At 39.2% G+C, this 21,728-nt stretch overlaps 1 pseudogene; it reads left to right on the top strand.

The window, feature by feature from the left end:
• The first annotated feature begins 2,268 nt into the window (after positions 1-2,268).
• LOC121967239 lies at positions 2,269-10,293 on the top strand (annotated as a pseudogene).
• Positions 10,294-21,728: the final 11,435 nt, after the last annotated feature.

Genomic DNA, 21,728 nt, shown 5'->3' with positions numbered 1-21,728 from the left:
CACATCCTAACAATGTATTTATTTAACTCATCGGAACCAAGTTGAGATACTGGTAGAAATCCATAACTGTCTATTTGCTCAATGATTTTTTCACCTTAAACATGGACTGGAGGAGGTTTTTTTACTACAACATTTTTTAAAAAAAATTTCTTATTTCGCCTAAAAGAGTGATCAAGTGGTAAAAATCTATGGTGATTATCAAACCAAGATACTTTTCCACTGTAAGATAATAAAAATGTATCAGACTATGTCATGCAATATGGACATGCTAATTTACCAGTCGTGCTCCATCCCGACAACATTGAAAATGCTGAAAAATCACTAATTGCCCATAATAATGCAGTATGCAATCTAAAATTAGTTTTACCTGCAATATCATTAGTCACTGACCCTACATTCCATAATTCATTCAACTCGGCAATCAGAGGTTGCAAGAAAACATCTATCTTCTCTTTGGGATTTGTTAGACCAGGAATAAGTACTGTAAGGAATATAAATTCATCTTTCATACACATCCATGACGATAAATTGTACGATGTTAATATAACTGGCCAAGATGAATATTGTTGACCTGACTGACCAAATGGCTAAAATCCATTTGTGGAAAGTTCCAATCTCACATTACGTGGTTGCATTACAAAAGAGGGAAATAAAACATCAAGATGTTTTCATGCAGGGGAATCACATGGATGACACATTATATCTCCATTGTGCTCATGCTCATGATACCACATCATGTGGTAAGCTGTAGCAGCAGATGCATACAAACGTTGAAGTCTAGCGGTTAACAAATATATTCCGTCGGTAATTCTGAATATTTTCGACGAATAATAAATTCTGTCGATAATTCCATTGGTAAAGCTGTATTTTTTTATAGTGTTCTAATAAAGATAAAGGTACATCAAGGATAAGCTCTAAATCTCTTTTTTTTTATACTAATTATTGACAAATTTACTACATACATTCAAAACACAGTATCATGGTTCATGCTGTTTAGTAGATGAAACACGTGAAAAAGTAAATGCTAAACTAGAATCTTGGTGTAAAATACTAGAAGGGAAATGTTTTAGGTTCAATATAATAAAGACAGAATATATGAAATTTAAAATTAGCAATATTAGACGTAATGAGATAATTATTAAGATATAAAATGACAAGTTGTCTGGAACTGAGAGCTTTAAATATTTAGTATCATTTTTTTTAAATGATGAAGGTGATTGAGAAAAATGTCTTACATTGAATACAAGTAGGATGATTGAAATGGAGGAGAGCGTCGGGTGCTTTGTGTGATCGTAAAATATCTCTAAAACTTAAAGAAAAGTTTTACAAAATCGTAATTAGATCTACTATATTATATAGAGTTGAATGTTGGGTTGTGACTCAAGCACATGAGTAAAAGATGAGAGTTACAAAAAATGAAAATGTTAAGGTGGACGTATAGACATACGAGGGCGAACAGAATAAAAAAATAAGAGAAAGTCGAAATTGCACTTATTGAGAAAAACTCATAAAGATGCGTTTAAAATGATACAAACGTTTACTTAGACAACTAGTAAATGTTTCAATTAGTATAGATACTAATATAGTAAAGATAGAGTCCAATGTTATAAAAGAATATATAGAGCTGACCTCACCTAATAAATAAGATTTAATTATTATTGTTGTTAATTTTTGCCCTTAATTTATTATAATTATTTTTATCAAGAACTCCAATATGATCTTTACTCCATATTAAAAAAATATATTGAAACCTAAAGCCTATATTAATAAATAGACAAATTTCAATATGGAAACAATTCAAAATTTCTGTTATTTTTTGCCATCATTATTGATAATATTTATGTAACTTCACGATTTGTAATCATCAAATCAGACTTAACCTAGTTTATTTTAGTAATGTTTGATAAATTATTTATTTTAATTAAGATATGATCGTATCAATTACTAAATGAACCCAGACATGCCAAAAAAAAATCTCCTTTTTTGGCCGTAACGGATTGACTAATTTTTCTGGATTTTTTTTTTAACAAACCAACAAATTTATAATTCAAACCATTAACATAATTTTTAAAGATCTCCTAAAAAAAAGACCTATTTTTACCTCCAATAGTTTCGGTGCCCGAGCAAAAGTAAACCAATAATAATAATGTTAAGAACTGGGTAGCCATTAAGCGCGTGAAGCTAATATTTGTTTTTTATTCCCCATCAGGGGCAACAGTCGCCCAAATTCGTACTATAAAAACCCCAGCCCCCTTCTCTAACTCCTCCATATCTCCTGCTCTTTGATCTCAGTTCGCCTGGAGGCCATCGCGTCCTCGACCATCTCTGACTTGCTATTTCGCTTCGATCGGCTCAGCTTCTTGTATGTCTTGTCTCTGTCGCTTCGATAGCGTTTATTCTTCTATGGATTCGAGATAGGATTCCTCTTTTTGGTTCCACGGAGGGATTTGGTTGCCATCTGGCTTTTGGAAGGGGATTCAACCGAAGTTCTTTGGATTGTACAATTTGCCTTTTTTTTTCCTTGTAAATTCAAGGTAATCTTGTTAATTTTGTATTTTTATTTTCGAGGATCGTGATTGTAACGGGATCTTTCCTTTTCGTTGTGTCTTTGTTAATTGAGTTATCTACAAGCTGAAGATCGGAATTTGTTCCTATATTCCCCTTCTTTTTGGATTTTGGTTGCCGTCTAATTGGTCTTGTTGAGTTCCTACTTCTGAATTGAGTTCTTATTTTTCCACAGATCGTTTTATATGTATGATATTCTTCTGTGCTAATATCGTTCTATATTCCATCACAATATAAAACTCTCTTTTATTTGTGCTCAGTTTGGTCCTTATTTTCCCTTTCTTTTGTTCGTTGTTTTACCTTGATCAAATTAACCTGACTTTCTCGATGTTGATCATCTTTTTGATATTTTGTTATGACCACAGGAATATCTGGGACCTGCCTCTTGATTTTGCCTCACCAAAAATCAGAGGTGAAAAAGTAAGTTGTTCGAGTCTGAATGGCGCAAGAGAGCTGGAAAAAGGATACCGAACAAACTGATATATTGCGAACCCCCTGAAGTCCCCATTTTATGTGCAAACCAATGTGGGTTTTTTGGAACTGCCATGAACAATAACCTCTGCTCCAAATGCTACAAGGATATTGCCATGAAACATGAGTCGATGGTTTCTTCTGTTGGATATTGGGGCCTAAATGGACCAATACGATTGTAAGGAGGAAAAATCGGAAGCCATCAATTGTTGAAAGTCGTAATTGACTTCAAAATTGAAATCTACGTTTCGCGTAGATAGATTTAGACTATTAATTTGCTCAAAACCGATTAAGGGTGAATGAGAAATTAATGTTCAAAGTCGGCCCAAAATAACGTTGGTTATTCATTAAGGAAATGCAAGGGAGAATAGTCCCACATCGGAAATTTCCGATGTGCATTCCTTACTTATTAATGATGTTGAGTTATTGGAGTTAACTCAGAAAAGTACCAGGTACTCTCTGCTCAGGGGCGAGCAGGTGCTCGCACCTGTGAGCCCGCCACCCGCCACGTGCGCACGTGCGCAATGGGCGCTTTGGTATGCTCTAGGTGACATTGCAGTGCCTACATGGCACTCGGGTGACGTGTCAGGCTAGTACCTGACATGGCAGTGCCTATGTGGCATCCTCGTGGGCAAAGGGAGATGACTGGACAGTTGGTTGGGCGAATGGATGGCAGCCGTTGATCAACGTTGATCAAAGAAGTATGGTGGATCGCTTGTGATGCGATCTAGAGCGTTGGATCACAATGAGTCACGATCTGACGGCTTGGGATGAGACATGATCTGAAGCATCGGATCAATGGATCCAGATCCGATGGCTGATAGATCTGAGGGTCACAACTCTTAGATCTGATGGATGAGATTAAAGTGGCTATGTGAAGGGTTATAACTCTTCAGTCCGGACGGCCCAGATTAATCCACCCAAAGGTCACACCCCTCCCTAAAGCCTCTTCCTTCTGTATAAATAGAACCCTCCAGATTGGAATAAAAAAACTCAACTTAATCTTCTCTTCCTCAAGTATTCACTCACTCATCTTGTGCATTCAAGAGTCCAAGAAGCCTACGAGAAGGTTCGCTGGTCTCGGAAGTCGGAGTGCTACGATTCCGAGACGATTGTCGTCGTTGTATCTTGGGAACGAATTGCAACAATCCGTTAATCACCGTAGCGGAGCAATATCGTTTACGGAGATAGTGTCGAACACTAGCCTCGACGATCAGTTTGCATACTCGAGAAGCTACCCGGAAACGATATTCCGTACAAACTGATATGGCTACCAACGACGTTCCAACCGCCATTCCGACCGTTGTTCCGACGGCCGTTCCGACCGCCGTTCCGACATCCATTCCGCACGGAGAAAAGCCGGAGAAATTCACCGGAGCCGACTTCAAAAGATGGCAGCAGAAGATGCTGTTCTACTTAACAACGCTAAACCTTGTACGGTTTTTGCGTGAAGACCCGCCAGTCGCTACGGACGGTAGCAAGGCTGCTTGCGATACGTGGACGCACGGAGATTTTCTGTGTCGCAACTACATTCTCAACGCCTTGGACAACACGTTGTATAACGTGTATTGTTCATTGGAGACAGCGAAATCTTTGTGGGAATCGCTTGAGAAGAAATACAAGACCGAAAATGCCGGACTGAAGAAATTCATCGTCGGCCGGTTTCTGGATTTCAAGATGGTGGACTCAAAGAGTGTCTCATCTCAAGTCCAAGATATGCAATTAATACTGCATGATCTGGACGCCGAAGGAATGAAGCTGAACGAGTCATTCGCAGTTGCTGCGGTAATTGAGAAGCTCCCTCCGTCATGGAAGGATTTCAAGAATTACCTAAAGCACAAGCAAAAGGAGATAGGGCTGCAAGACCTGATCCTGAGGCTACGAATAGAGGAGGATAATCGAAAGTTATCCGACTGCAGAGGAACCAAGCGGACTATAGACGATATGTCCAACCTGGTCGAGCCGAACGCTAAAAAGCCGAAACAGTTCAAGAAGAAGGCACAAGCAAAGAAGTTCAACGGATCCTGCTATAACTGTGGAAAGGCAGGACACCTGTCCAAGGACTGCAGACGCCCGAAGAAGCCAACCAAGGGGCCAAAGGATGCTGCGAACCACGTCGCAACCTCTCTTGAGGACTTGGATCTCACTGCGGTTGTATTTGAAGCCAACTTGGTGGATACCAACCCAAGCGATGGTTCATTGATACTGGAGCAACTCGTCATATATGTTCTCCAAGTATACTCCGATAAATGGCAGGAAGCTCTATATGGGTAATTCCACGACGTCGCCAATTGTCGAACTCGGAAAAGTTGTTCTGAAGATGACGTCCGGAAAGGAGCTAACACTCATTGATGTACTCCATGTTCCCGACATCAGTAAGAACCTAGTTTCTGGAGCGGCACTAGTTAAGGCCGGATTTAGGCTAGTGTTCCAGTCAGACAACTTTGTACTTACGAAGAATAATATCTTCGTAGGAAAGGGGTACCTAGAAAAGGGTCTATTCAAAATGGTTGTAATGCCTGTACTCCGAAATATTGATGGTAATAAAATAAATGCTTCCAGCTATGTTGTTGAGTGTTTTAATTTGTGGCATGATCGACTCGGACATGTGCATAATAATACTCTTAAACGTCTCGTCAAATTAAATTTATTACCAAACATCAATGTTGACGGAACACACAAATGTGAAGTGTGCGTGGAAGCAAAAATGACGAAACTACCTTTTCATTCGGTGGAAAGGTCAACGACTCCTCTAGAGTTAATACATAGTGATCTATGCGACTTGAAATTTGTGCAAACTAGAGGAGGTAAAAAGTATTTTATTACTTTTATCGATGACTGCACAAAGTTCTATTATGTCTTTCTTTTAAGAAGTAAAGCCGAAGCCCTAGAGGCATTTAGAACTTATAAAACAGAAGTTGAAAATCAACTTGACAAACGAATTAAAATAATTCGTAGCGATAGAGGTGGAGAATATGGTGCACCGTTTAATGAATTTTGTTCAGAATCTGGCATTATTCATCAAACAACGGCACCTTACTCACCTCAATCGAACGGTGTTGCCGAACGTAAAAATCGGACACTAAAAGAGATGATGAATGCCTTGTTGATAAATTCAGGCTTACCACAAAACTTGTGGGGGGAAGCAATATTATCGGCAAATCACATTCTCAACAAAATCCCTCATAAGAAAAGTGATAAAACTCCTTATGAACTATGGAAAGGCCGCGAGCCATCGTACAAATACCTGAAAGTGTGGGGGTGCTTGGCAAAGGTCGAAGTACCTAAACCAAAGCAAGTAAAGATCGGACCTAAAACGTTCGATGCGGTATTTGTCGGATATGCCCATAATAGTAGTGCATATCGTTTCCTAGTTCACAAATCAGACATTCCTGATATTCATGTGGGAACAACCATAGAATCTCGGAATGTAATATTCTTTGAAAACGTATTCCCAAATAAGAAGGGAAATGTTGAAAATGATAACAACGGAAGTTCAAACGAGAATGTCGTTACCGAACTTAGCTGTTATAAAAGAACTATTGACGATCAAAACAAAGAGCCACGTCGTAGCAAACGGGCTAGAGTTGAGAAATCGTTCGGGCCAGATTACATGACTTTCATGTCAGAAATGGAACCAAGAACATTAAGTGAGGCTCTCTCTAGTCCCGATGCTCCAATGTGGAAAGAAGCTGTCAATAGTGAGATTGAGTCTATCATGAATAATCATACTTGGGAATTAGTAGACCTTCCTTCTGGTAATAAACCATTAGGTTGTAAGTGGATACTAAAACGCAAGTATAAAGCTGATGGATCAATTGACAAGTATAAGGCCAGACTTGTAGCCAAAGGGTACAAGCAAGAGGAAGGCCTTAATTACTTCGACACCTACTCACCGGTGACAAGGATTACGTCCATACGAGTGCTAATAGCCATTGCAGCACTGTATGACCTTGAAATACATCAAATGGATGTTAAGACTGCGTTCTTAAATGGTGAGTTGGAAGAATAAATTTATATGGAGCAACCCGAAGGGTTCATAGCTCCAAGAAATGAGAAAAAGGTGTGTCGACTTGTTAAGTCGTTATACGGACTTAAGCAAGCGCCTAAACAATGGCACGAAAAATTTGACAAAGTAATGCTGTCAAACGAATTCAGAATAAATGAATGTGACAAATGTATTTATGTCAAAGACACACCCAAAGGCTATATAATCGTCTGTCTGTACGTAGACGACATGCTAATAATGGGCAGTAATCATGATGTAATCATGACTACAAAGAAAATGTTGACCAAAAATTTCGATATGAAAGATATGGGTCAAGCAGATGTTATATTGGGAATTAAAATTCTCAGGACATCAGAGGGGATAGTTCTAACACAATCCCATTATGTAGAATCAGTATTGAAAAGATTCAATGCGTACGATCTTTCTACTGTAAAAACACCTATGGATCTAAGTCAACACTTAGCGAAAAACCATGGTGAGACCATATCGCAGTTGGAATACTCTCGGATAATAGGCAGTTTGATGTATCTTACAAACTGCACACGTCCGGATATTGCCTGTACGGTCAACAAACTGAGTCGTTTCACCAGTAATCCAAACGACGCCCATTGGAAGGCATTGATGCGAGTTCTTAGATATTTGAAATATACTATGAACTATGGATTACATTATGGAAAATATCCCGCTGTTGGAGGGATATTGTGATGCTAATTGGATATCAGATATAAAAGACTCCAAATCCACTAGTGGATATGTATTCACGATCGGTGGGGGAGCAGTATCTTGGAAATCCACTAAGCAGACGTGCATTGCTCGGTCAACTATGGAATCCGAGTTTATAGCACTAGACAAAGCAGCTGAGGAAGCTGAATGGCTGCGGAACTTCTTGGAAGATATTCCGAGCTGGGAAAAACCTGTACCTGCCGTACTGATCCACTGTGATAGTCAATCGGCGATTGGAAGGGCACAGAGTAGTATGTATAATGGGAAGTCAAGACATATACGTCGTAGACATAATACCATTAGGCAGTTGATCTCGAATGGAGTGATTGCAATCGACTATGTTAAGTCCAAAGATAATTTGGCGATCCTCTTACGAAAGGGTTGAGTCGAGATCAAGTATACTGCTCATCAAGAGGAATGGGATTAAAAATCTACAACTGAAAACGACTGAAGTGGAAAACCCAACCTTGTTGACTGGAGATCCCAAGATCTTGGTTCAATGGGACAACAAAGTTTCAGAAGTTGTGGTTCAGCACAGGAGATAGTTTATCTCTATCCCAATCCTAGGATGAATTTGTGCTGTCCTACCTCATGTAGTGAGGTTAAGCTTATGCTTTTAGTGACTTCTATACCTTATAAGGTGGAGTATGGTAGGATACTCTTGATAGAAGTGTCACCTATGTGAGTGTGAAGACAGGCCGCTTCAATGAAACACTCATGAATCCAAGATGGTGTCCATGGCCAAAACGGAACCAACCATGAGAACCTAAAGTAGGTGAGATAGGTCTCTGTGTGGGTGTTATTGTCTTAGTATACACAAACAGCTGAGCAGTTCAAGACATCACGTTCACTGCGCAGCCTAGTATACTCGATAGCATTCCACTACGGAAGGTTCAAAGCCACAAGCTACCTCTCCCGATGCAGTGACTTATCGATTGGACTCTTGTAAAGTGTCAGCATGCATACACGCATTACATTAATTTCCATTCATGTGGGGGATTGTTGGATATTGGGGCCTAAATAGACCAATACGATTGTAAGGAGGAAAAATCGGAAGCCATCAATTGTTGAAAGTCGTAATTGACTTCAAAATTGAAATCTACGTTTCGCGTAGATAGATTTAGACTATTAATTTGCTCAAAACCGATTAAGGGTGAATGAGAAATTAATGTTCAAAGTTGGCCCAAAATAACGTTGGTTATTCATTAAGGAAATGCAAGGGAGAATAGTCCCACATCGGAAATTTCCGATGTGCATTCCTTACTTATTAATGATGTTGAGTTATTGGAGTTAACTCAGAAAAGTACCAGGTATTCTCTGCTCAGGGGCGAGCAGGTGCTCGCACCTGTGAGCCCGCCACCCGCCACGTGCGCAATGGGCGCAATGGGCGCAATGGGCGCTTTGGGCGCTTTGTAGGCGCACTTTGCACTTCGCACTTCGCATTGAGGAGCTTAAATTTATGCTCCAGGTGACATTGCAGTGCCTACATGGCACTCGGGTGACGTGTCAGGCTAGTACCTGACATGGCAGTGCCTATGTGGCATCCTCGTTGGCAAAGGGAGATGACTGGACAATTGGTTGGGCGAACGGATGGCAGCCGTTGATCAACGTTGATCAAAGAAGTATGGTGGATCGCTTGTGATGCGATCTAGAGCGTTGGATCACAATGAGTCACGATCTGACGGCTTGGGATGAGACATGATCTGAAGCATCAGATCAATGGATCCAGATCCGATGGCTGATAGATCTGAGGGTCACAACTCTTAGATCTGATGGATGAGATTAAAGGGGCTATGTGAAGGGTTATAACTCTTCAGTCCGGACGGCCCAGATTAATCCACCCAAAGGTCACACCCCTCCCTAAAGCCTCTTCCTTCTGTATAAATAGAACCCTCCAGATTGGAATCAAAAAACTCAACTTAATCTTCTCTTCCTCAAGTATTCACTCACTCATCTTGTGCATTCAAGAGTCCAAGAAGCCTACGAGAAGGTTCGCTGGTCTCGGAAGTCGGAGTGCTACGATTCCGAGACGATTGTCGTCGTTGTATCTTGGGAACGAATTGCAACAATCCGTTAAGCACCGTAGCGGAGCAATATCGTTTACGGAGATAGTGTCGAACACTAGCCTCGACGATCAGTTTGCATACTCCGGAATTTACCGGAAACAACATCTTCCCCTATAACAGAAGTGGAGAAACCACAGATTGTTCCATCTTCTTCTGTGCAGATCAACCACACTGAAGGTTTGAGTAAAGTGGATGGACCAAGTGAGCCCAAGGTTGTCGACGATCAACTAAAGGGATTGTTGAAGAAGCAACCGGCTAACCGATGTGCCCAATGCCAGAAAAAGATAGGTTTAATTGGTTTCAAATGCCGGTGTGGTGGCGCATTCTGTTCCTCTCATAGGTACTCTGAGGCACATGAATGCTCTTTCGACTACAAGGCTACTGGCCGAGTGGTGTTGGCCAAAGAGAATCCTGTTGTGATGGCTAAGAAGTTGGAGAAAATTTGAAGTCATAGTTGTTCTTGAGTAGGGATACAAAGGCATGTTCCGATGCTAATCAGATAACCAAGTCTTTATAAAAGTGAGTATTGAAGTGCTTTATTCTTCGAATTGAAGTTGCTGGCATGCTTTTATGATGTAAAAAGAAACTTGGGTTTAACCCTGTTTAAGTCTTATGGGGCATATGATAGCGTAGCGAGTTTTTAAAATAAGTATGATTAGAAAGATCCTATGTTATTTATATATAACATAGGATTATGATGGTATGTATTTAACAAGTTTTTGAGTATACAATTTCTAATTTCCAACAAATTGCACGCTTAGGCTCAACGCTTGGTTTTTCATGGATGAAAAAGCTTGGTCTCATGTAAATTGCTTCTTGTTATTTATTTGTATGGGTTTTCAACATTTTAGAGTTATAAGTGTATAAAGGGCAGCCCGGTGCACGAAGCTTCCGTCATGCGGCGTCCCGGGGAAGGATTCATTGTACATATTCTTACCTTGCTTTTTGCAAGAAGTTGTTTCCAATAGAGTTCTAAGTGTATGTTATATCTAAAGTCATGGATATGAAGAAGTTCATTGTTCTGGTAGCCAATTTTTTTGTTTTTTTAACCAAGAATGAAAAGATTATTTTGTCTGATTTTAGATGGTAAGATGGACCACTCTTGATCCATAAAAAATGGACCAGAGGATTCAGTCTCATAGCTGAGTAGTATTTTTCTTGTGAAGTTAGTTTATACTTCTAATAACTTAGTAAGGTCAATTGCAATAGATATGCAATGCTAGCATGCTAAGTAATCCGATTCAGAACCCTCTTTCCTCCTACTCCACTGTTTATGAATTTTCAACTAGTCATTTCTCAAAGTCCACTAGTTTTTCTCTTTCTAGGACTCCTTTTGTGAATAAAATATATTACAATCTTTTTTACAACACAACAATTGGAGCTAGAAAATTTAGGTAAGATTACACAAGATAGAGTTGAGAATGCAAATACAAATAAGTTTAAATGTCAATCTTAAATCGTTCCCTTATTAATCAACAGATTGGATCCACCATCAGTCAATTACTTTTCTCATTACAATATTTTTAATTTTTCAATAACTACTTTAGTCTCTCTCTGGTAACCTTTAGGTCATCCAACAATTATCCTTCAACTTTGTTAGATCAATGATTATGTTTAACTCTTCTACTATAATTGAAAATATTAGTTGACTGATTCAAGATTAGTTAACTATACGACTAATTCAGTCGTGAATATAAATATTCTATTTATTGGTATATCAACTTAAGTTGATTGTCTAGTCAACTCAATCATCAATTGACTAAAAACTATCTTCAATCAACGAGAGCCATCCTGCTAGCCATGTTTTTGCCTAAGTTGAAGACTACATTTTCCTATATTCAATTCTCTCAGTTCTTAGCTCACTTAAAAGTTTACCTTACAAGTTACAACTCATGTTCATCGTGAAGTTATTTCCCATTAGTTTACTTGCAAACCCTTAGTTGTCCTATTGTCTTTTGAATGTCCTGTAAGGGCATCCACAACGTTATATCATTATAACATCCATCACCTTATCAAAAAGTATGGGTCCACTGTCACATACTCATTATAACAATATCCTTTTTTCACCCACATTTCTTTTAACATTAATACTCATTATTTATGGGTCCCACAATCTACTCAATTATCTTGAAATTATATCATATTAAATAAATATATTTTAAAATATTTAAATTATTATTATTTTTTAATAATAATCTTACTTTTAAAAATATAATTTTATTGTTTTTCAAAAATAATATTAATTTTTTAATATATTTATTAAATAAAATAGATGTCTATGAGAAAACGAAATTAAAAAGTTGGGGAAAATGAAATTACAACTAAGCGACTAAAATTACAACGTTAGGAAAACAAAATTACAACTGAGCGGCTAAAATTATAAAATTGGGAAAATGAAATTTATTTTAAATTACCATGTAATTATGAAAATGAAATGCAGCAATAACTTAAATAAACCACACTATGATGAAATTAAAAATAATATATGAAATACTAATTCACAGATTTTTGTTGTATTGCCCCAGATATGCTTTACTAAGTCGACGTGAAGTTGGTGATGAACTTGAGTGTCACGTAGTTCAGAATTTATTCGAAGATAATCATGATATCCTCGGTTTGAGCCATGGACAGATTGTGCAGGTTTGTCACCTTCATCATTGTACCAATTTATCACGTGACCTCCCTTATCCTCAATAATCATGTTATGCAAAATAATGCATGTTAACATGATTTGTTTAAACTTTTTCCTATATTAATAATGAGTTGGACCTCTCACAATCACCCATCGAGATTGAAGCACCCCAAATGTCCATTCGATATCTTTTCTTGTAGACTCCTGTCTTTCCTTAAACAACTTCCTCTTGGGATCCTCCAGTCAAGGAAAAGCCTTAATGAAAGTAGCTCACTCGGGATATATTCCATCTGTTAGATAATAACCCTTCGAATATGTAGTGTCGTTCGCCGTGAAATTAAGCCTCAGCGCATTTCTTTGCAAGACGTTGTTGAATATGGGATATTCATATAACACGTTATATCGTTACGTGAACCGGCGACCCAAAAAAATGCATGTCATATAAACAAGTCATGAGACGCGATCGATTCAAGTATGATTGTTGGTGACCCGTGTCCCCTTGTAAATTGACCTTTCCAAGCAACTGGACAATTTTTTTCATTTCCAATGCATACAATCAAGGCTACCCAACATGCAAGGGAAGTCGTGTCTCTCATCATGCATTTGAAGAAGACGTTGAACATCATCAGCATTTGACCTTCTCAAGTACCTATCACCAAATATTTCAACCACATATTCGCAGAACTTTAAAAGACACATGATGACAGTTGATTCACCCATATGTAGGTACTTGTCAAGATGGTCAGTGAGGACTCCGTAAGCCAGTTGACGAATTGCAGCGGTGCATTTTTGTAGTGGTGACAACCATTTTCTTCGCACAGCATCGTCCCTATGTTGAAAAAATGCTAAATGATTCTCTAATGCATTCAGTATGTGGAGGAATAACTCTCTTCGCATTCAAAATCATCTTTGAAATATTTCATCGTGATATATCGGGGTTATAGAGAAATAATCATTGACAAGCCTCTCATGTCCGGCTTCACAATTTCTTTGGATGAACTTTCTTCTTTTGCGTGTGTCCCCCCTTTGATATGCTTCCATAAGTTATTGGTGTTGTTGAAGAACCAATAACATCAATTCTTCACCCGGATCATAAGCTTGCTCATTGATTTCAGCATGGACTTCGTCTTCGTTTGTTGAGCTGGAACTTGAGCTAGAGCTGCCTGTAGATGAGACATTTTTGGAAGAAATAAGTTATAGTCAAATGAAAATCTTATAGCACAATGTGTCTATATATATTATTTTTCTTATACAACGGCTAGTTTGCAATGACTAGTTTGCAACAGCTAGTTTATAATGGCTAGTTTGCAACGCCTAGTTTGTAATGCCTAGTTTGTAATGCCTAGTTTGCAATAGCTATTTTCTAACAGCTAGTTTGCAACTACTAGTTTACGACTATTTTGCAAAATTATAATAATTGAAAATCATATTAATCGAAATGAGAAATATAATATTTAAAAATTACAATCACTCGAAAATACAATAATGCTAGAAAATGAACGTTGAGTAAACAATTTAGATGTCACGCCCTAGAGGAGTCCCTGCCAGACAAAAATCCGATAGCATCCCCCTTGTACGGGTGACAATATGAAGCATTTCTACATACAAAATATACATCAGCCACATTCGACTGGAATATATACACAACCACGCAGTTTATATCATCAGCACACTCGGCTGGAACAAAATAAACATAACCACGCAGTTTAATAAGCCTACACGATTGAAAGTAAACACACAACAGCGTAAGTGCAGCGGAAAACACAAAACATAATACGAACGTAAGACCAACAACAACACTAACAAAAATACCGGCAATCACCAGACTTGACTCCAAAATTCACATCGACTTATGGAAAAACAAAATCCACAAAATCAACATACCACCCAAACGATAACAAAACCAAAAAGAAAGCTATCCTCGAGTGTGACGTGGGACTGGCAGCCGGGACTCTCCAAGAAACCTCTCAATCATCTACCTGTTATCTGGCGAAAGAAAACCAATTTGCGAGGTGGTGAGTATTGAAACTCAGCGGGTATAGGAAAGATAGTGCATGAACAAAATAAACCAATAGAGAATGCCAAAAGGAATACAGTCTCATAAGAAGAATAACAAATACTAAAACAGAATCATAATAAATGCTCATACCTGAAACCATATCCTAGGCTAGATATAGAAGTTCAGATGTAGTACTAATCTGCTACAGTACTGCTCATAACTACAGAGGAAATATATAAGGTATATACAAACTTCCAATAGGTAAGTCAGTCTAAACACCCACAATAGACATATATATATATCTCAACATATATAAGCATATCAGCATAAGTTAGAAACAGTAGCATAAGCTAGCAACAACAGCATGAGTAAGCAACCACAGTATATGCAAACAGCAGCAGCCAAAGCAAATATAATAACAGCGTATGCACTGATGGTCACCCCGCCCACCTCTCTGCACCACGACCCCTGTATGGTCGAGAGGCCGGATCGATGACAACTATACCACCTAAAGGCCGCCACTCTCTCGAGTGACCGGATGGACAGGTGCTGAGTAGCTAACTACCTACATAGCGAAGGGGGTCCCTGCTGCTCGCAACTCCAACTACCACCAACTGCAAGTGGCCGAGTGCGGCACGACAGGACAAGCGGCATCAACTCCAGCTACCACTCTGTCGAGTGGCCGAGGATGCGACCCTGGTCAACGACTCTCTCGAACGCAAGGGAGAATTGATCGTTGACATGTCTGCCATGATATGATGCACCAAATGCAACAATCATCATACAAATATAAGTAGAAAATTAGGTATACTACATGAAGCCAGCATGTTCAATATAATACGTAAATAAACAACAATCAAAGCATACAACCATGGTATCTAGTATCTACTACCTATTATGAACAACAACGAGAGACTGTATAAATATGGAAACGAATATCTCAAAGATCACGTGGAAGTATCAAGCGCAGGAAAAATAAGAGTGGAGTTAAGGTAAAATAGTTCCTTATCCAAAATAGTTCATGCACCAAGGTCGAAGCACTAAAAGAAACAAAGCAAGAAGTACCCGCCTTAATAGAAAATCAAATCCAGAAATCCTCCGTCGAGACGTCCGTCTTGAATCAAAGTCATGTAACGCATAATATACAGATTTAGCTAATTACATAAATTAATTAGCTAAAACAAATCCCCGGTTAAAATCTAATCCATTGATCATCTAGGGTTAACTTCGTTAAACCCAAATCTTTCCACTAATCGATTAGATTAAAATCCAACTTAACCTTAAATCAAATTAAAACAACCCATTCCTAACTTAACCACTAGTTAACCTAACTACATATGAACAACCAACTATATAAAGAATCAAACCTATCCAAACAAACTCACCCAAATTCATATCCTAGCCTACGCTTCACAGCCGCAGAAAATCGTCGCCAAAATCTGGTGACCGAAATTTCAATGAAGTTGCTGCCGAAACACAACGGAGCTGCTGGAACCCTGTGGCTCATGTGGCAGCAACAGAGACAATTGCCAATCTTCAAAACAGCAAGCACCAAGAACTAGGGCACGAGAGGAAGAAGGTTACCTGAGCTAGGGCAAAAAGAAAACTGCTCCTGGCGGTCTCTCTATGGCGAATAACATTGAGTACAACTAGGGTTCGGCTGGCCGGCGCTAGGGCAGAGCTATGGCAGCCAACGTTGGGCAGCGATCAAGGGCAGAGGAAAGGGTTGGCTGTTGGCGCTAGGGGAAAAGGGAAGGTTGTTGTCGGCGCGGTGAGGACCTCCCTTCCAGCGACGGCTGGACCCTGCGATGTTAGGGCGGCGCCGTGAGATAAAGAGGAGAAGACGGCCGGCGGAGGAGGAGAAGAGTTCAGGCGACGCAGCTCGGGAGAGAAGGGAAGAAGCTACGGAGGAAGGAAACAGCGCCGAGTTAGCTAGGGCACGGCGTCGCGAGCTCAACGAAGATAAGGAAGAGGCTCGGTGTTGCTTAGGCAAAAGAGAAGGAGAGGAAAAGCTCGGCTCAGCGGGGGAGAGATCGCCTGAGGAGGTTTAGGGCACGGAGAAGAAGGGGGTTCGGCGGTGAAAAGGGGGAAGAGGTTAAGGTTTATTTATAACTTAGGTTTTGATTAATTCAACTATACGTTAATCAAATTAATCAACTCCCACTTTTGGGTATTCCAAACAGACTTTTCTTGGTCCCATGAATACATCCCCTCTAAATACGTCATCCGAACTCCGATTAAATCCCAGAAAATTTTTGAAAATTCCTAAAAATTCCAATAAGATTATTCTTCCATTAATCTTATTATTTAATTATTATCTGGTTCGGTATTTTATATTCTCCCCCACTAATAGAAATTTGGTCCCCAAATTTACTACTTAACTCAGGGATCCTCATCTAAGGATAACAACCAAATAACACACCCAAATACTAGTCCATCATAGTATCATGATCAAATTCTTAACCGAAAAGGATGCTTCTGTGGTTTATGAGCTCATCTTGCTTCCGCTACTCCCACACTATTGCCTAGCCAACTGTGAATACATCAACTACTTCCGAAGACCATAACATACACTATCAATGTCTAGCACCAAATAATAGACCATCACATTAAATATCTACTAATAGATCATCAATACATATAGTGAGGACAAGCCCAAGTTCCTATCACCAAGGAATCCACTAGGAACCCTCAAGGCAAGCAAGTATTTTAATTAATGACACTCAATACCCACAAGGTCAGAAAACCGAATGCACAAATACTACCAAACATATGCTAAAGAAACCAGCACTACACAAGGCAAGCAAGTGTTTTAATAAATGACACTCAATACCCACAAGGTCACAAAACCGAATGCACAAATACTACCAAACATATGCTAAAGAAACCATCACTACACAAGGCTCCATATAATCCACCGATTATGGGAAAAGATCAACTAGACTTAGTAGAATTGAGTGAGGCACAACCCTGCACTAACCAACAAAGAAAACCCAAAGGAAAGAAAAGAAAGTGACACTGCAGATGACTCACTAAATGAAGATAAGGTTGACAATAAATTGTCACTTATTATTTACTAAATCCAAAACGATTACTGCATATCCCTTCTTACCTCAAAAACCCATACTCCTACATGAAGGTGTCAAAGGCACTAGATCTGTCACGACAGATACACACCATTGTTCCATTCAGTCAACGTGGTGCAGAAAAAATTACAATTGCACTAACTCAAATTATAAAGGGCAATTGTGTCAAAACATCACATGAATTGAACAGAGGCACTGTATACCTAAATAACAATAACAAAGACTCCTCATGTCCGTACAACAGCATACCCAAAAAATAAGATCACTTACATAAAGTCTGTAATCTAATCTTCAACTAAAATTACCAACTCCATAAATATCACAGCATTATACTCTTTAAGTTACTATCAACATCAAAGACTAAAAAATAAACCATCAAGTCTAATATCCACTAATAGATCATCAAAAGACAACATATCACCATATCTGATCTAACCAATGACTGACACCACAAATTATACATGGTATAAACACATTATACAAATAACTAAACAAGTACACATGGTATAAACAACTAACCAAGTATTAACAAAAGTGTATGATAACGGTATACCACATACCTCTTATAACTTGGAGATTCCTACCGCTGCCTGGTCCCACAACTCGAGAGTCACATCGAGGGTTCAACTTACAAAGGGAAAACCAAACAATCGGAAGACCGAAAATCATAAATCGAAACAAGATCGAAGTTTGAAAACACAAAACACCACATTTGACTCAAACCATGCTCTGATACCACTAAATTAGTATCAGATTAACGAAAAAAAATCCAGAACATAGAAAAATAATCAGACATCGAAAACCTGCTCTGATACCACTAAGTTGGTATCAGATTAACTTAAAAATCCAAAATAAGTAAAACAGGCATCGGAAACCGGCTTTGATACCACTAAGTTGTCACTCCCAGAGGAGTCCCTGCCAGACAAAAATCTGACAGCATCTCCCTTGTACGGGTGACAATCTGAAGCATTTCTACATACAAAATATACATTAGCCACATTCGACTGGAATATATACACAACCACGAAGTTTATATCATCAGCCCACTCGGCTGGAACAAAATAAACATAACCACACAGTTTAATAAGCCTACACAGCTGAGAGTAAACACACAACAGCGTAAGTGCAGCGGAAAACACAAAACATAATACGAACGTAAGACCAACAACAACACTAACAAAAATACCGGCAATCACCAGACTTGACTCCAAAATTCACATCGACTTATGGAAAAGCAAAATCCACAAAATCAACATACCACCCAAACGATAACAAAACCAAAAAGAAAGCTATCCTCGAGTGTGACGTGGGACTGGCAGCCGGGACTCTCCAAGCAACCTCTCAATCATCTACCTGTTACCTGGTGAAAGAAAACCAATTTACGAGGTGGTGGGTATTGAAACTCAGCGGGTATAGAAAAAATAGTGCATGAACAAAATAAACTAATAGAGAATGCCAAAAGTCATACAGTCTCATAAGAAGAATAGCAGATACCAAAATAGAATCATAATAAATGCTCATACCTGAAACCATATCCTAGGCTAGATATAAAAGTTCAGATGTAGTACTAATCTGCTACAATACTGCTCATAACTACAGAGGAAATATGTAAGGTATATACAAACTTCCAATAGGTAAGTCAGTCTAAACACCCACAATAGACATATATATATATATCTCAACATATATAAGCATATCAGCATAAGTCAGAAATAGTAGCATAAGCTAGCAACAACAGCATGAGTAAGCAACCACAGTATATGCAAACAGCAGCAGCCAAAGCAAATATAATAATAGCATATGCACGGATGGTCACCCCGCCCACCTCTCTGCACCACGACCCCTGTATGGTCGAGAGGCCGGATCGATGACAACTGTACCACCTAAAGGCCGCCACTCTCTCGAGTGACCGAATGGACAGGTGCTGAGTAGCTAACTAGCTACACAGCGAAGGGGGTCCCTGCTGCTCGCAACTCCAACTACCACCAACTGCAAGTGGCCGAGTGCGGCACGACAGGACAAGCGACATCAACTCCAGCTACCACTCTATCGAGTGGCCGAGGATGCGACCCTGGTCAACGACTCTCTCGACCGTAAGGGAGAATTGATCGTTGACATGTCTGCCGTGATATGATGCACCAAATGCAATAATCATCATACAAATATAAGTAGAAAATTAGGTATGCTACATAAAGCCAGCATGTTCAATATAATACGTAAATAAACAACAATCAAAGCATACAACCATGGTATCTAGTATCTGCTACCTATTATGAATAACAACGAGAGACTGTATAGATATGAAAACGAATATCTCAAAGATCACGTGGAAGTATCAAGCGCAGAAAAAATAAGAGTGGAGTCAAGGTAAAATAGTTCCTTATCCAAAATAGTTCATGCACCAAGGTCGAAGCACTAAAAGAAACAAAGCAAGAAGTACCCGCCTCAATAGAAAATCAAATCAAGAAATCCTCCGTCGAGACGCCCGTCTTGAATCAAAGTCCTGTAACACATAATATAAAGATTTAACTAATTACATAAATTAATTAGCTAAAACAAATCCCCGGTTAAAATCTAATCCATTGATCATCTAGGGTTAACTTCGTTAAACCCAAATCGTTCCACTAATCGATTAGATTAAAATCCAACCTAACCTTAAATCAAATTAAAACAACCCATTCCTAACTTAACCACTAGTTAACATAACTACATATGAACAACCAACTATATAAAGAATCAAACCTATCCAAATAAACTCACCCAAATTGATATCCTAGCCTACGCTTCACAGCCACAGAAAATCGTCGCCAAAATCTGGTGGCCGAAATTTCAATGAAGTTGCTGTTGAAACACAACAGAGCTGCTGGAACCCTGTAGCTCATGTGGCAGCAATAGTGACAATTGCCAATCTTCAAAACAGCAAGCACCAATAACTAGGGCACGAGAGGAAGAAGGTTACCTAAGCTAGGGCAGAAAGAAAACTGCTGTCGGCGGTCTCTCTGTGGCGATCAACGTCGAGTACAACTAGGGTTCGGCTGGCCAGCGCTAGGGCAGAGATATAGCAGCCAACGTTGGGCAGCGATCAAGGGCAGAGGAAAGGGTCGACTGTTGGCGCTAGGGTAAAAGGGAAGGCTGTTGTCGGTGCGGTGAGGACCTCCCTTCCAGCGACGGCTGGACCCTGCGATGTTAGGGCGGCGTCGTGAGATAAAGAGGAGAAGACGGCCGGCGGAGGAGGAGAATAGTTCAGGTGACGCAGCTCGGTAGAGAAGGGAAGAAGCTACGGAGGAAGGAAACAGCGCCGAGTTGGCTAGGGCACGGCGTCGCGAGCTCAACGAAGATGAGGAAGAGGCTCGGTGTTTCTTAGACGGAAGAGAAGGAGAGGAAAAGCTCGGCTCGGCGGGGGAGAGATCGCGTGAGGAGGTTTAGGGCACAGAGAAGAAGGGGTTTCGGCGGTGAAAAGGGGGAAGAGGTTAAGGTTTATTTATAACTTAGGTTTTGATTAATTCAACTATACGTTAATTAAATTAATCAACTCCCGCCTTTGGGTATTCCAAACAGGCTTTTCTCAGGCCCATGAATACTGTTAGAGTGTATACTGAAAGCTTAAGCTTTTGTAAACATTTATTTTGAATAAAGAATCACATTTGGTCAAATTATCTACATTTGTTTGTAGTTGTTCAATTAATTTATATTGTAGATAACATAGTATGTGGTGTCACATACAGAAGATGATGTTATCAGTACCTTATAAATTATAAACAGTAGCTCACGACCAAAATGGAAAGGAACAAACCACTGGAAGGTCGTAGTGTAATTAGGAATTAGTTTATCTTAACTATATAATTACACTAGTACACTTAGAGTGTATTGAGTAGGACCATTAGAGGTCGTTTCTTTTATGCTGACTTTATAAAGGAACAAAGACATCAGTTATTATGGAAGTGTGTGCTCTTAATCCTAATATAATAACAATCATATATATTTGATATTTATTTCTTTAATTTATCAATGGGTGAGATTTAGTTTGATAAATCAATAAGCCCGATAAGTTGGGAAATGATATCACTTATAGTGTGTGTTGTTGATTATAGAAGGAAACTGTGTCCTAGTGATCAAGGTTGATAATGTCCCCAAGAAGAGCTCATAAGGATTGTCATGTTAAACCCTACAGGTGGAC

The sequence above is a fragment of the Zingiber officinale genome, chromosome 3B (assembly GCF_018446385.1).
Source record: "Zingiber officinale cultivar Zhangliang chromosome 3B, Zo_v1.1, whole genome shotgun sequence".
NCBI classification, from domain to species: domain Eukaryota; kingdom Viridiplantae; phylum Streptophyta; class Magnoliopsida; order Zingiberales; family Zingiberaceae; genus Zingiber; species Zingiber officinale.
This window is presented reverse-complemented; position numbering and strand designations above follow the sequence as displayed.